The following is a 13,189-nucleotide window of genomic DNA, read 5'->3' on the forward strand; positions in this document are numbered from 1 at the left end:
AGCCATTCCATCCTCCACACATCACATCCAGCTTGTTCCTTAGCAGGAACTGTGCCTTACTCCTGAATTTTGGTCCATGTCCTTCTTGAGACATGTTAGCCAGCACATACTGCAGCAGCTTCTTTGCACTCTCTTCATGCTTTCTCTTCATCTCCCTGTAAGAGAAAAAGGAATTATGAGTGGAGCTGTTTAAGCTTTTCCTGGAGCCCCAGTGGAACAGATTTAAGGTTGCCTCCCCTCTCCCCTTTTCTCAGTAGGGAAAGAAAACTAGGCAAGAAGAGGAGAGGTAAACCAACAAAAGAACAGTCTTGCAGCAATTTGGAAGTACAAAAGGTTAAGTTTAACCAAAAACAAAAGGTATTTAATTAAAAGGAAGGTTACAGAGGTGTAAGGAAAAGGGGTAAATAAAATTGCATACAAAACCAGATGCAGCTGGCAAAGGATTCTCTGGATGGAAGATGGATTCTCTTTGGATGCAGTCCCCTTAGATGTCTGGAACCACATGGAGCCGGCTAGGCCATGTGGTTAGCAGTTCACAGCAACAGCAGAAGGGTGTCAGAGAGCTGAGGGCAGGAGAAAAGAGCAAGGCAGGAAGTTGCATACTTCAGACTTACTGTGTGCTGAAGTACCTTACTGAATCCATGCCTCAGACTGCTAGTGATGTCACATCTCCCCCACAGAGGTGTTGCCTTAGCCACATGTTATTCAAGTCATAGTTGACTGCTCAGTTTAGTGACAGCTTTTGAAATGCAGGCTGCAGTCTGAATCCCAGAGGTTTCCTGTAGTGTCCAGGCACTGAGAAATGCCTCGCTAGGTCAGTGGTTGCCAGCCAATGATGCACAGCAACATCAGAGGTGGAACAAGGAGGTCTGCCAAGCTTCACTGATTACAATGTGTTGGAAGGGACCATCAAAGGCCATCTTGCCCAATCCCCCTGCAGTCAGCAGGGACACCTCCAAGTAAGACCAGACTGGCCAGGGCCACATCAAGTCCAATCTTGAATGTCTTGAGGGTTGGGGTCTCAACCATACCCCTGGACAACCCATTCCAGTATTTCAGCACTCCAATTGTAAAGAACTTCCTCCTTATGTCCAACCTAAATATGCTCTGCTCCAATTTCAAACCATTGCCCCTTGTCCTATCACTCCAAGCCCTTCTAAACAGTTCTTCTCCAGCCTTCCTATAAGTCCCCTTCAAATATTGAAATGTAGGTATAAATATCCTCCACACTCTTCTTTTTTGTCTGCCTTTGTCATTGTAACCCCACACCTTGTACACCTGCCTATCTGCCTCATGTACCCATTAGGTTCTGTATTCTCTCCCATCATGCTGAGGTTAAGCTTCTGTCTTCCCAGAGAGAGTTGTTAGCCATTGGGATGTGCTGCCCAGGGAGGTGGTGGAGTCACCATCTCTGGATGTGTACAAAAAGAGATTGGTTGTGGCACTTGGAGCCATGGTTTAGTAGTCATGAGGTGTTGGGTGATAGGTTGGACTTGGTGATCTCCAAGGTCTTTTCCAACCTTATTGATTCTATGATAATATTTTGTCTATTTGTTCCTGCTGCAAGCATTTGTTTTGCCAATGAAATATCTAAAAGGCTGTCAGGGCACACAGAGGATTAAAATTTAAGCAGAGGCAGGACTACCTAGAAGTAGATTGCAAGCAGTTTTGAGGGCTAAGGGGAGCTGTGAGGGAAATGGCTGTGAGGCCACACCTTGGGTACTGTGTCCAGTTCTGGGCCCCTCAATTCAAGAAAAATGTTGAGATGCTCAAATGCATCCAGAGAAGGGCAACAAAACTCATGAGGGGTCTGGAGCACAGCCCTGTGAGGAGAGGCTGAGGGAGCTGGGGTTGCTCAGCCTGGAGAAGAGGAGGCTCAGGGGAGTCTACAACTACTTGAAGGAAGGTTGTAGCCAGGAAGGGGTTGGTCTCTGCTCCCAGGCAGCCAGCACCAGGACAAGAGGACACAGGCTCAAGCTGTGCAGGGGGAAGTTTAGGCATGATCTTAGAAAGAAGTTCTTCCCAGCAAGAGAGACTGGCCATTGGAATGTGCTGCCCAGGGAGGTGGTGGGGTCAGCATCTCTGGAGGTGTTTAAGAAGAGATTGGATGAGGCACTTAGTGCCATGGTCTAGCTGATTAGTTCGGGATGGGTGACTGGTTGGACTTGGTGATCTTGGAGGTCTCTTCCAACCTGGTTGATTCTGTGAGTCTGTGAAATGCTCGGGGGGACTTTTAGGATTCTCAGTCAAACTCTGAGTTACCTTTGAATTACCTTTGAATTACCTTCATTAGAGACTCAATGTTTATAGCAGGAGATTAAAGCTATGGCTGTGGCTTTCAAAAAGAGGAAAGAAAAAGAAAGAAAAAAAACCCCCAACAACCCAAAACAATAAGGAAGAAAGAAAATAAAACAACTGATGCACCTTAATGTGCCTCAAGGGATGGTTTTGCAACCATGCTGAGCCTAATTGATGAACATGTTGTGCTTGTGCTAAGTCCTCAAAGGTTTCCTAGCACGTCAGCAAAGATGCTACTATTCACAGCTCCTTTGGATTATTATTTGGGTGGTGTCAATGCTGTGGGAAAACAACGTGTGATTTGAGCCCATAAACCCCATCAATCAGCCCCTGCTGTTCTTCACAGAGGGGCACCAGTGCAGCTGAGCTGGATCAGCCCAACGGCAGCAGCGAGGTTTAAATGAGGAGGAAAGAGATTTGATGGGGACAGGTTTGAAATATGGAGCTTTGCCATTATGGGGAAAGAAAGATGCAGCCAGAGCTGCTGTGATTTCAGCTTCTTCAGTAGCTCTTGTTTCCAAATGAGAAGAAATAGGAGAATCCAGCCTCAGGTAAGAGTGTTTGGTTTTATTGTCTGATGTTTGGAATAGAATAGAATAGAATAGAATAGAATAGAATAGAATAGAATAGAATAGAATAGAATAGAATAGAATAGAATAGACCAGGTTGGAAGAGACCTTCTTTGTGTTCAGTTGTGACATGCCTGTTGGGAAAAGAACTGGCAGAAAACAGAAAGAAGACAATGCGATCAGTTGGACAATCTGCCATAAATTAATCTATAGCAGAAGAGAAGGCTGAGAGAGGATCTCATCAATATGTGTGTCCAGTTTTGGGCTCCCCAGTTCAAGAGAGACAGAGACCTGCTGGAAAGTATCCAACAGAGAGCCAGGAGGATGCTTAGGGGACTTGAGCATCTCCCCTGTGAAGAGAGACTGAGAACCCTGGGGCTGTTGAGTCTGGAGAAGCCTGAGAGGGGATCTGATCAGCATGTATAAATAGCTGAGGGGTGGGTGTCAAGTGGAGGGGGCCAAGCTCATTTCAGTGGTGCACAGTAATAAGACAAGGAACAACAGGTTCAAGCTTGAATATAGAAAGGTTCATCTCACTATGAAGAGAAACTTCTTTACAATGAGGGTGACAGAGCACTGGAGCAGGCTGCCCAGAGAGGTTGTGGAGTCTCCTTCTCTGGAGACTTTCCAAACCCACCTGGGTGCCTTAATGTGTGGACTTCCCTAGGTGATCCTGCTTTGGCAGGGGGGTTGGACTCGATGATCTCTGGAGGTCCCTTCCAACCTCTAATGCCCTATGATACTGTGCATCTGTAATTTACTCTAGGTGATCCTGCCCTGGCAGGGGCTTGGACCTTTGAGATCCTTTCCAACCCTTCACATTCTGTGATTCTGTGAAATTTGTTTGGAGAAGTGGAATTAAGATGACAAATTTTTAATGAAAACATTAATGTTATTAATGCTGCAAAGATAGGAGTTGTTTCCATTTGTATGTTACAGGAGTATCTCACAGGCTTCTGCCCAAGCTTCTTGGGGTCCAGAGGAGGGCCACAAAGATTATCAGTGGGTTGGAGCACCTCTGCTATGAGGATAGGCTGAGGGAGCTGGGGATGTTCAGACTGGAGAAGAGGCTTCAGGGAGATCTAATAGCAGTCTTCCAGTACCTGAAGGGGGCCTACAGGAAAGATGGAGAGAGACTGTTTGCAAAAGCCTGCAGTGACAGGATGAGGGGCAGTGGCTTCAAACTAGAGAAAGGCAGATTTAGACTGGATGTTAGGAACAAGTTCTTTACTATGAGGGTGGTGGAACACTTGGAAGAGGTTGCCCAGGGAGGTGGTTGTGGCCCCTTCCCTGGAGACATTCAAGGTAAGGCTCAGTGATGCCCTGGGCAGCCTGATCTAGTTGGGGATGTCCCTGCTGACTGCAGGGAGGTTGGACTGGATGACCTTTGGAGGTCCCTTCTAGCCTGGACCATTCTATGATTCTGTGAAGGGTGAGCAAATCATCACTTTATGGAATCCCAGCCCACCATGGGGCTCTGCAAAAGATTTCAGACTGCCCAGGTTTATGTGACAGGCTTTGTAATTTATTTACAATCACAGAGTCACAGGTTCTGGTTGGGAAAGTCCTTCAAGACCTTCAAAGTCCAACCATTCTCTAACTCTACCAAGGCTGGGGCTAAACCATGTCCCTCAGTGCCACACCTCTGCCTCTTTGAAACACATCCAGGGATGGGGATTCAACTACCTCCCCCTGTTCCAGGCTTTGAGAACCCTTTCAGTTAAGAAGTTTCTTCTAATGTCCAGCCTGAAACTCTCCTGGTGTGACCTGAGACCACTCCCTCTCCTTCCTTCACTTGTTCATAGGATAAAGAGACTGACTCCCAACTGGCTCCAACCTCTTTTCAGGGAGTTGCAGAGAGCCAGAAAGTCTCCGCTCAGACTCCTCAGCTGCTCCTCACCAGACTTGTTCTCCAGCACTAGCTTTGTTCCCCTTCTCTGGACCCACTCCATCACCTCAATGTCCCAACCCCACGACATCCTGCAGGAATGCTGGAGATGGACTTTTCATAAGGTTGTCCATCAAGAAGACAAGAGGGAATGCTCTGAAGCTGAGGGGAAAGTAGGTTTAGACTGGATCTTAGGAAGTTCTTCAGTCTGAGGGTGGTGAGACTCTGGAACAGGCTGCCCAGGGAGGCTGTTGATGCCTCCTCCCTGGGGGTGTTGAAGGCCAGGCTGGATGAGGCCTTGAGCAGCTGAGTCTAGCTGGGAGGCATCCCTGCCCATGGCAGGGAGGTTGGAGTAGATGATCTGTGAGGTCCCTTCCAACCTAAGCCGTTCTATGATTCTTTCCTGATATGAAGGCTCCTGGGTCTTGATAGGAAAGCTAAACATTCTTTTCTGTCATACTAATGCTCTTATTTGCCTATCAACTTTTGGGCATTTTTGCTTATTACTTTGTCAGCATACTGAGAGCCACCTTTCATCTGTGTACCCTGCTGTATACAAATGGGCTTACCTTGTCCCTCTCCAGTTCCTGCTTTGCATGTGACTCCTTTTCAGTTTGTGAGGCCAAGAATAACCATATTTGCTGTTCCTGGAATAGTCCTAAGATAAATTGGTGCTTTAGAACAACCTGTTTGTGCATTTCTAGGCTGTCATTTGTTTGCCCAGTTTTATTTCCTACAAATGATAGAATGGAATGGAATGGAATGGAATGGAATAGAATAGAATAGAATAAACCAGGTTGGAAAAGACCTTCAAGATCGAGTCCAACCTATCACCCAACATCATCTAATCAATCAAACCATGGCACCAAGTGCCCCATCCAGACTCCTCTTAAACACCTCCAGTGATGGTGACTCCACCACCTCCCTGGGCAGCACATCCCAATGGCCAATCTCTCTTTCTAGGAAGAACTTCTTCCTAACATCCAGCCTAAACCTCCCCTGGCACAGCTTGAGACTGTGTCCTCTTGTTCTGCCACAGGTTGCCTGAAAGAAGAGACCAACCCCCACCTGGCTACAACCTCCCTTCAAGAAGTTGTAGAGAGCAAGAAGGTCTCCCCTGAGCCTCCTCTTCTCCAGGCTAAGCAACCCCAGCTCCCTCAGCCTCTCCTCACAGGGCTGTGCTCCAAACCCCTCCCCAGCTTTGTTGCCCTTCTCTGGACATCTTCCAGCAAGTCAACATCTTTCCTAAACTGAGGGCCCCAGAACTGGACACAGGACTCAAGGTGTGGCCTGACCAGTGATGATATTGATAAGGTCCTGGTGGCTTCATTCAACCAAGCAGCTGATTGGAACATCCCTCTGTCCCCAAATACTACTTGAAGTCAGTCATGTACCCTTGCTCAGATGTCAGGTTTTATTTCCAAGGTCATAGTAATTACATCCTTAGCTTTAACTTTACATAAAGCTGCATTAATGATTTTTATCCAGCTCTTAAGCCCTTTCAGAACTGAACAATGTTATTAATTTTTCATGTTTATTAGGAGAAAGAGCAGATCCTAACTGCTGTGTAATCTGCTGTAGGTGATCCTGCCCTGGCAGGGGGCTTGGACTGCAGGGGCCCTTCCAGCCCCTGAAATTCAGTGATTCTGTGCTTCTCACCATGACAGGAATTGTTAATGAACTTTAAACAGCCAGCTCCCTAGCAAGAGCTTTAAATGTCAGAAATCTGACTTTATCATCTCCCAAGCTTTTGCACTCTTCTGTAGGAGACATTCTAAAGAAGTCAGAAACTGTGTGACTGGCTTTTTCCATTGCCAGCAGGCTTGGGAATTTGTTTGCCTTTAACATTTAGGCTAAGATGGAATGAATCCTTTTTTTCCCACTCCAGAATGCTTGTTCATTATCAGGGGAAGTTCCTTAACTTCTTTGACCTCCAGTGCTATTCTGCTTCACAGGGATGTTGGCAAATTGGGATTTGTAGTTCAAGTTTTCACAGAATCATGTTGAGGTGAAACCTTCTGTGTTCAAACTTGAACCTGTTGTTCCTTGTCTTATCACTGTGCACCACTGAAAAGAGCTTGCCCCCCTCCATTTGACACCCACCCCTCAGATATTTATACACACTGATCAGATCCCCTCTCAGGCTTCTCCAGGCTAAACAGCCCCAGGGCTCTCAGTCTCTCTTCATAAGGGAGATGCTCAAGTCTCCTAATCATCCTCCTGGCTCTCTGTTGGATTCTTTCCAGCAGGTCTCTGTCTCTCTTGAACTGGGGAGCCCCAAACTGGACACAGGATTGCAGGAGTGGTCTCAGCAGGGCAGAGTAGAGGGGGAGAAGAACCTCCCCAGACCTGCTGGCCACACTGTTCCTGATGCACCTCGGGATCCCATTGGCTCTCTTGGCCACAAGGCCACATTGCTGCCCCATGGATAGCTTCCTGTCCACTAGGACTCCAAGTCCTGCTCTGCAGTAGGCCAGCGCCTAACCTGTCCTGGTGCCTGCTGTTATTCCTTCACAGGTGCAGCACCCTACACTTTGTCCTTACTGAACTTCATGAGGTTTGCCTTCATCCAGCTCTCAGCCTGTCCGGATCTCACTGGATGGGAGAGCAGCCTAATTATACCAGTGCTACAGGCTGGAGTGGCTGGAGAGCAGCCAGGCAGAGAAGGACCTCTGGGTACTGGTGGATAGTAGGCTGAACAGGAGCCAGCAGTGTACCCAGGTGGCCAAGAAGGCCAATGGCATCGTGACCTGCATCAGGAACAGTGTGGCCAGCAGGAGCAGGGAGGTCATTGTGCCCCTGGACTCAGCACTGGTTAGGCCACACCTTGAGTCCTGTGTCCAGTTCTGGGCCACTCAGTTTAGGAAAGATGTTGAGATGCTGGAAGGTGTCCAGAGAAGGGCAACAAAGCTGGGGAGGGGTTTAGAACACAGCCCTGTGAGGAGAGGCTGAGGGAGCTGGGGTTGCTTAGCCTGGAGAAGAGGAGGCTCAGGGGAGACCTTCTTGCTCTCTGCAACTACCTGAAGGGAGGTTGTAGCCAGGTGGGGGTTGGTCTCTTCTCCCAGGCAACCAGCACCAGAACAAGAGGACACAGTCTCAAGCTGTGCCAGGGGAGGTTTAGGCTGGATGTTAGGAAGAAGTTCTTCCCAGAAAGAGAGATTGGCCATTGGAATGTGCTGCCCAGGGAGGTGGTGGAGTCACCATCACTGGAGGTGTTTAGGACGAGACTGGATGAGGCACTTGGTGCCATGGGTTAGTTGATTAGATGGTGTTGGGTGATAGGTTGGACTTGATGATCTCAAAGGTCTTTTCCAAGCTGGATCATTCTGTCATTCTGTGTAAAAATTAGTAGTAAACCTGGCAGGTTTCTTTTACCCTGAGAATGCTGCTAAAGAATGTAGGAGAAAATTTTATACATTCTCTTGTGCTGTCAAAAATTAGTTGGTTCTCTTCAGCTGTGAGAGAAGAATCACCCTTAAAAATCCTTTTATTCCTGCAAGCTGCAGCACAGGAAATTTGAATATGTTTACAAGAGTGCCTTAAAATAAAATGAGGAGCATGGAAAGCACTGTGAGGAACAGAAATAAATCAAAGGAAATAAAGTAGAGGGCATTCTCCTTAACTGGGAGACAGCTGAGTGCATGACCAGATCTGTCTTTTGCTCCTTTCTGTGTAAGCTATCCTGAGAAAGTTAACATTTTCTCAACAAATGAAGTCAAAACCTGAGATGGAAAGATATGGCCAGAGGGATGTGGGATGTCCCACACCACATCCTGGTCTCCAAACTGGTGACACATGGGTTTGATTGGTGGACCACTAGATGGATAAGGAACTGGCTTGATGGCCGCACCCAAAGAGTGGCTGTCAATGGCTCCATGTCCCAGTGGAGGCCAGGGACAAGCAGAGTCCCTCAGGGATCAGTCCTGGGACCTGTCTTGTTCAACATCTTTGTGGGGGACATGGACAGTGGCATTGAGTGCACCCTCAGCAAGTTTGCTGATGACACCAAGCTGTGTGGTGCAGCAGACACGCTGGAGGGAAGGGAGGCCATCCAGAGGGACCTGGACAGGCTGGAGAGGTGGGCACAAGCCAACCTCATGAAGTTCAATAAGAGCAAGTGCAGGGTCCTGCATCTGGGTGGAGGCAATCCCAGGCACAAATACAGGCTGGGCAGTGACTGGCTGGAGGATAGCCCTGAGGAGAGAGACTTGGGGGTGCTGGTGGACAAGAAGCTCACCAGGAGCTCTCAGTGTGCACTTGCAGCCCGCAAAGCCAATCAGATCCTGGGCTGCATCAGGAGAAGTGTGGCTAGCAGGTCGAGGGAGGTGATCCTCCCCCTCTACTCAGCCCTGGTGAGACCCCACCTGGAGTACTGTGTCCAGTTCTGGAGCCCCTATTACAAGAGGGATGTGGAGGTGCTGGAACGTGTCCAGAGAAGGGCCACGAGGATGATCAGAGGGCTGGAGCACCTCTCCTATGAGGACAGACTGAAGGAGTTGGGGCTGTACAGTCTGCAGAAGAGAAGGCTCCGAGGAGACCTCATTGTGGCCTTCCAGTATCTGAAGGGGGCCTACAGGAAGGCTGGGGAAGGACTTCTCAGGATCTCAGGTAGTGATAGGACTAGGGGGAATGGAATGAAGCTGGAGGTGGGGAGATTCAGGCTAGATGTGAGGAGGAGGTTCTTCACCATGAGAGTGGTGAGAGCCTGGAATGGGTTGTCCAGGGAGGTGGTCGAGGCCCCTTCCCTGGGGGTGTTTAAGAGCAGGCTGGATGAGGCTCTGTCCAGCCTGATCTAGTGTGGGGTGTCCCTGCCCATGGCAGGGGGGTTGGAACTAGATGATCCTTGTGGTCCCTTCCAACCCTGAATGAAACTATGAAACTATGAAACTAAGACAAGATGTGTTAGAAAGCTTCTCAGGAAAAGAATGGCTGTGCTGTGAACAAGCCAGAGGGCAGGCAGTGTGCAGCTTTTTGTCCTCTGCCCCACTTCATGTACCTGGTTAAAAGAAGAGCACCCAGTGGTATTAATAAGTGCTGGTAGTGATTCCAGTAATTCCTTATCTGTGTAGTACACAAATATGATATCAACAGTGGACTGCTCTGGTAGTTTCCTGTATCTGGTAGTTCCCTGTATGCTTTTGCAGGAGTGACTTAAATACACTTACTGCATGTTTGTGCTGTTTGATTTGTATACCAGTGCATGGCACCTCTGTGCTGAACCTGCTCTGCTCACTACGAGAGCCTGTGCAGTTATTTGGCTAGAGAATGAGGATCACAGGAAGCTAGGGGCTGGAAGGGACCTCCAGAGATCATTGAGTGCAACCCCCCTGCCAGGTCAGGACCACAGAATCTAGCACAGGTCACACAGGAACACATCCAGATGGGCCTTGAATGTCTCCAGAGAAGGAGACTCCACAACCTCTCTGGGCAGCCTGTTCCAGTGCTTCATGACCTTCACAGTGAAGAAGTTCCTCCTCATATTGAGGTGGAACCTCCTGTGCTGTAGTTTATATCCATTACCCCTTGTACTATCCCAGGGGTGCAACTGAGCAGAGCCTGTCCCCTCCCTATTGGCACCCAGCCCTCAGATATTTATAAACATTGGAGCTTATAAACATTGAGTTTATAAACATTGAGTTTATAAACATTGGAGTTTCTCTTCTCTGAAGGAAAGGATTTGTTGACTATGTTAGGAAAAATTCCTTTACTGAAAGACTAGAACAGGCTGCCTAGGGAGGTGGTGGAGCCACCATCCCTGGAGGTGTTCAAAAAACATGTAGACATAACAATTCAGGACATGGTGAGCATGCTGGTGTTGGGAGAAGAGAAGAGAAGAGAAGAGAAGAGAAGAGAAGAGAAGAGAAGAGAAGAGAAGAGAAGAGAAGAGAAGAGAAGAGAAGAGAAGAGAAGAGAAGAGAAGAGAAGAGAAGAGAAGAGAAGAGAAGAGAAGAGAAGAGAAGAGAAGAGAAGAGAAGAGAAGAGAAGAGAAGAGAAGAGAAGAGAAGAGAATTAACCAGGTTTGAAAAGACCTTGGAGATCACCAAGTCCAACCTAGCACCCAACACCATCTAATCAACTAAACCATGGCACCAAGTGCCTCATCCAGTCTCTTCCTAAACACCTCCAGGGATGGTGACTCCACCACCTCCCTGGGCAGCACATTCCAATGGCCAATCTCTCTTTCTGGGAAGAACTTCTTCCTAACATCCAGCCTAAACTTCCCCTGGTGCAGCTTGAGACTGTGTCCTCTTGTTCTGGTGCTGGTTGCCTGGGAGAAGAGACCAACCCCCACCTAGCCACAACCTCCCTTCAGGTAGTTGTAGAGAGCAAGAAGGTCTCTCCCTGAGCCTCCTCTTCTCCAGGCTAAGCAACCCCAGCTCCCTCAGCCTCTCCTCATAGGGCTTGTGCTTCAGACCCCTCCCCAGCTTTGTTGCCTGTTGTTGATGGTGGGACTTGATGATCTCAGAGGTCTTTTCCCACCTTAATGGTTCTATGATTTGAGAGTTATGAAGCCTGGAAGGATGGAAATGGCAGTGATGTGCCTTTTAGAGTGGGGCCCCTCAGCTGTTTCATCAGGCAAGGACATTGCATGGACCACCAGGAGGGCACAAGACTGGCTGTTTGTCCTTTGACCACGCTGTGAACAGCAGTGCTCGTTCCAGGAGAGGCCCCTCTGGAGCGGCTTCTGTGGGTGAGCATGCATTTCTTCTCTGCAAACTGGTTTCTGAGTGAAAAGTAGAACTATTGTGGGTTGTTGACAGATTTAAGACCAGCAGGGAACATGCCAATACTTGGCTGCAGGAAGGAGGAGAGCACACTGTATTTTCAGTTTTGGATATATCCCATAGCTTGGTGAGGGGAGAGGGACGCCTCCATCACTGCTCTGTCACACATGCACAACACCCAAAAGAGGAAAAGCAAAGACAGGATGACAGCTAAGCTCTGTTTCACTGATGTCATGAAGAGCCCCTGTGGTGGGGAGAAATTTCCCCCAGCACTAACTTTCAGCCAGAGCAGCTCAGCTAGAAGCAAATGAAGCTGTATTTACAAGCAAAAACTACACTCTACAATGGAATGCAATGAGTATGTACAAAATATCCAGGATTTACAACACAAAAACCTGCTCTACTGCCCCCCTTACCCCTCCCAAACCTCCCAAATTCCCCTGTACCGAGAGAGAGAGAGAAGCTGAGAGAAAAGCAGTAGGTTAGGCTTATTTCAAGGCCAGACAGAAGTGTTATCTTCTCCACGGCAAAGCAGAACAGATCAGAGGAGAAGAGAAAAGGAATGAAAAGTGAAGAATAGTTATGGTACAGCTCCTTTCACCCCAGACATTTATCCAATGGATTTTTTGGGGGGTAATCTTTTGTTTTCCTTTTTACACTCAATAGTGATTTATTGATATTTTTTTCCACTGCTTTTCTGCTTGAAACCTGTAGCTAAATTTTAAAGGCACAGCCTAATCCCACTGCAGCCACAAACCAAGGTGCCACAGTTTGGTCCACAATAAACAAGAAATAAAGGGCAACAAAGATGGGGAGAGGTCTGGAGCACAGCCCTATGAGAAGAGGCTGAGGGAGCTGGGGTTGCTTAGCCTGGAGAAGAGGAGGCTCAGGGGAGACCTTCTTGCTCTCTACAACTCCCTGAAGGGAGGTTGTAGACAGGCAGAGGTTGGTCTCTTCTCCCAGGCAAGCAGCACCAGAACAAGAGGACAGAGTCTCAAGCTGTACCAGGGGAGGTTTAGGCTGGATGTGAGGAAGAAGTTCTTCCCTGAGAGACTGGCCATTGGAATGTGCTGCCCGTGGAGGTGGTGGAGTCACCATCACTGGTGGTGTTTAGAAAGAGCCTGGATGGGGTGCTTGGTGCCATGGTTTAGTTGATGAGATGGTGTTGGGTGATAGGTTGGACTTGGTGATCTTGAAGGTCTTTTCCAACCTGGTCTATCCTATCCTATCCTATCCTATCCTATCCTATCCTATCCTATCCTATCCTATCCTATCCTATCCTATCCTATCCTATCCTATCCCATCCCATCCCATCCCATCCCATCCCATTCTATTCTAAATAACATCCACGAGGACTCTACCCTTGAGGCGCTAATTTATCTTCATTTTTCTAGACTAGGATTCTCGGTGAAACGATTTTTCTGACTGCATAGCAAGGTCAGTGTGACAAATTTTGAGAGAGATGCAAGTTCAAGCGTTTTGGTGGTGGTTCTTTGGGGTTTTTTGGGGTTTTTTTTTTGAGTTTCACAGCCACATGAGCTCAGCGAGAAGGAGCAGGCTGAGATGGCAAGGGGAACAGCCAATCCCGTCATATTTGTCTTTCTTATTACTGACTTGCCATGTTAAATATGGAAAATTATATTTGGCTAGGAGGAGGCTGAGAAAGGGAACAGATGGCCACCAAAAAGAATACTAGAGCAGCTAATAGT

Source organism: Melanerpes formicivorus, unplaced genomic scaffold, assembly GCF_026170545.1.
Source record: "Melanerpes formicivorus ecotype bairdi unplaced genomic scaffold, bMelFor1.0.p_v2 SCAF_54, whole genome shotgun sequence".
Classification (NCBI taxonomy): Eukaryota; Metazoa; Chordata; class Aves; order Piciformes; family Picidae; genus Melanerpes; species Melanerpes formicivorus.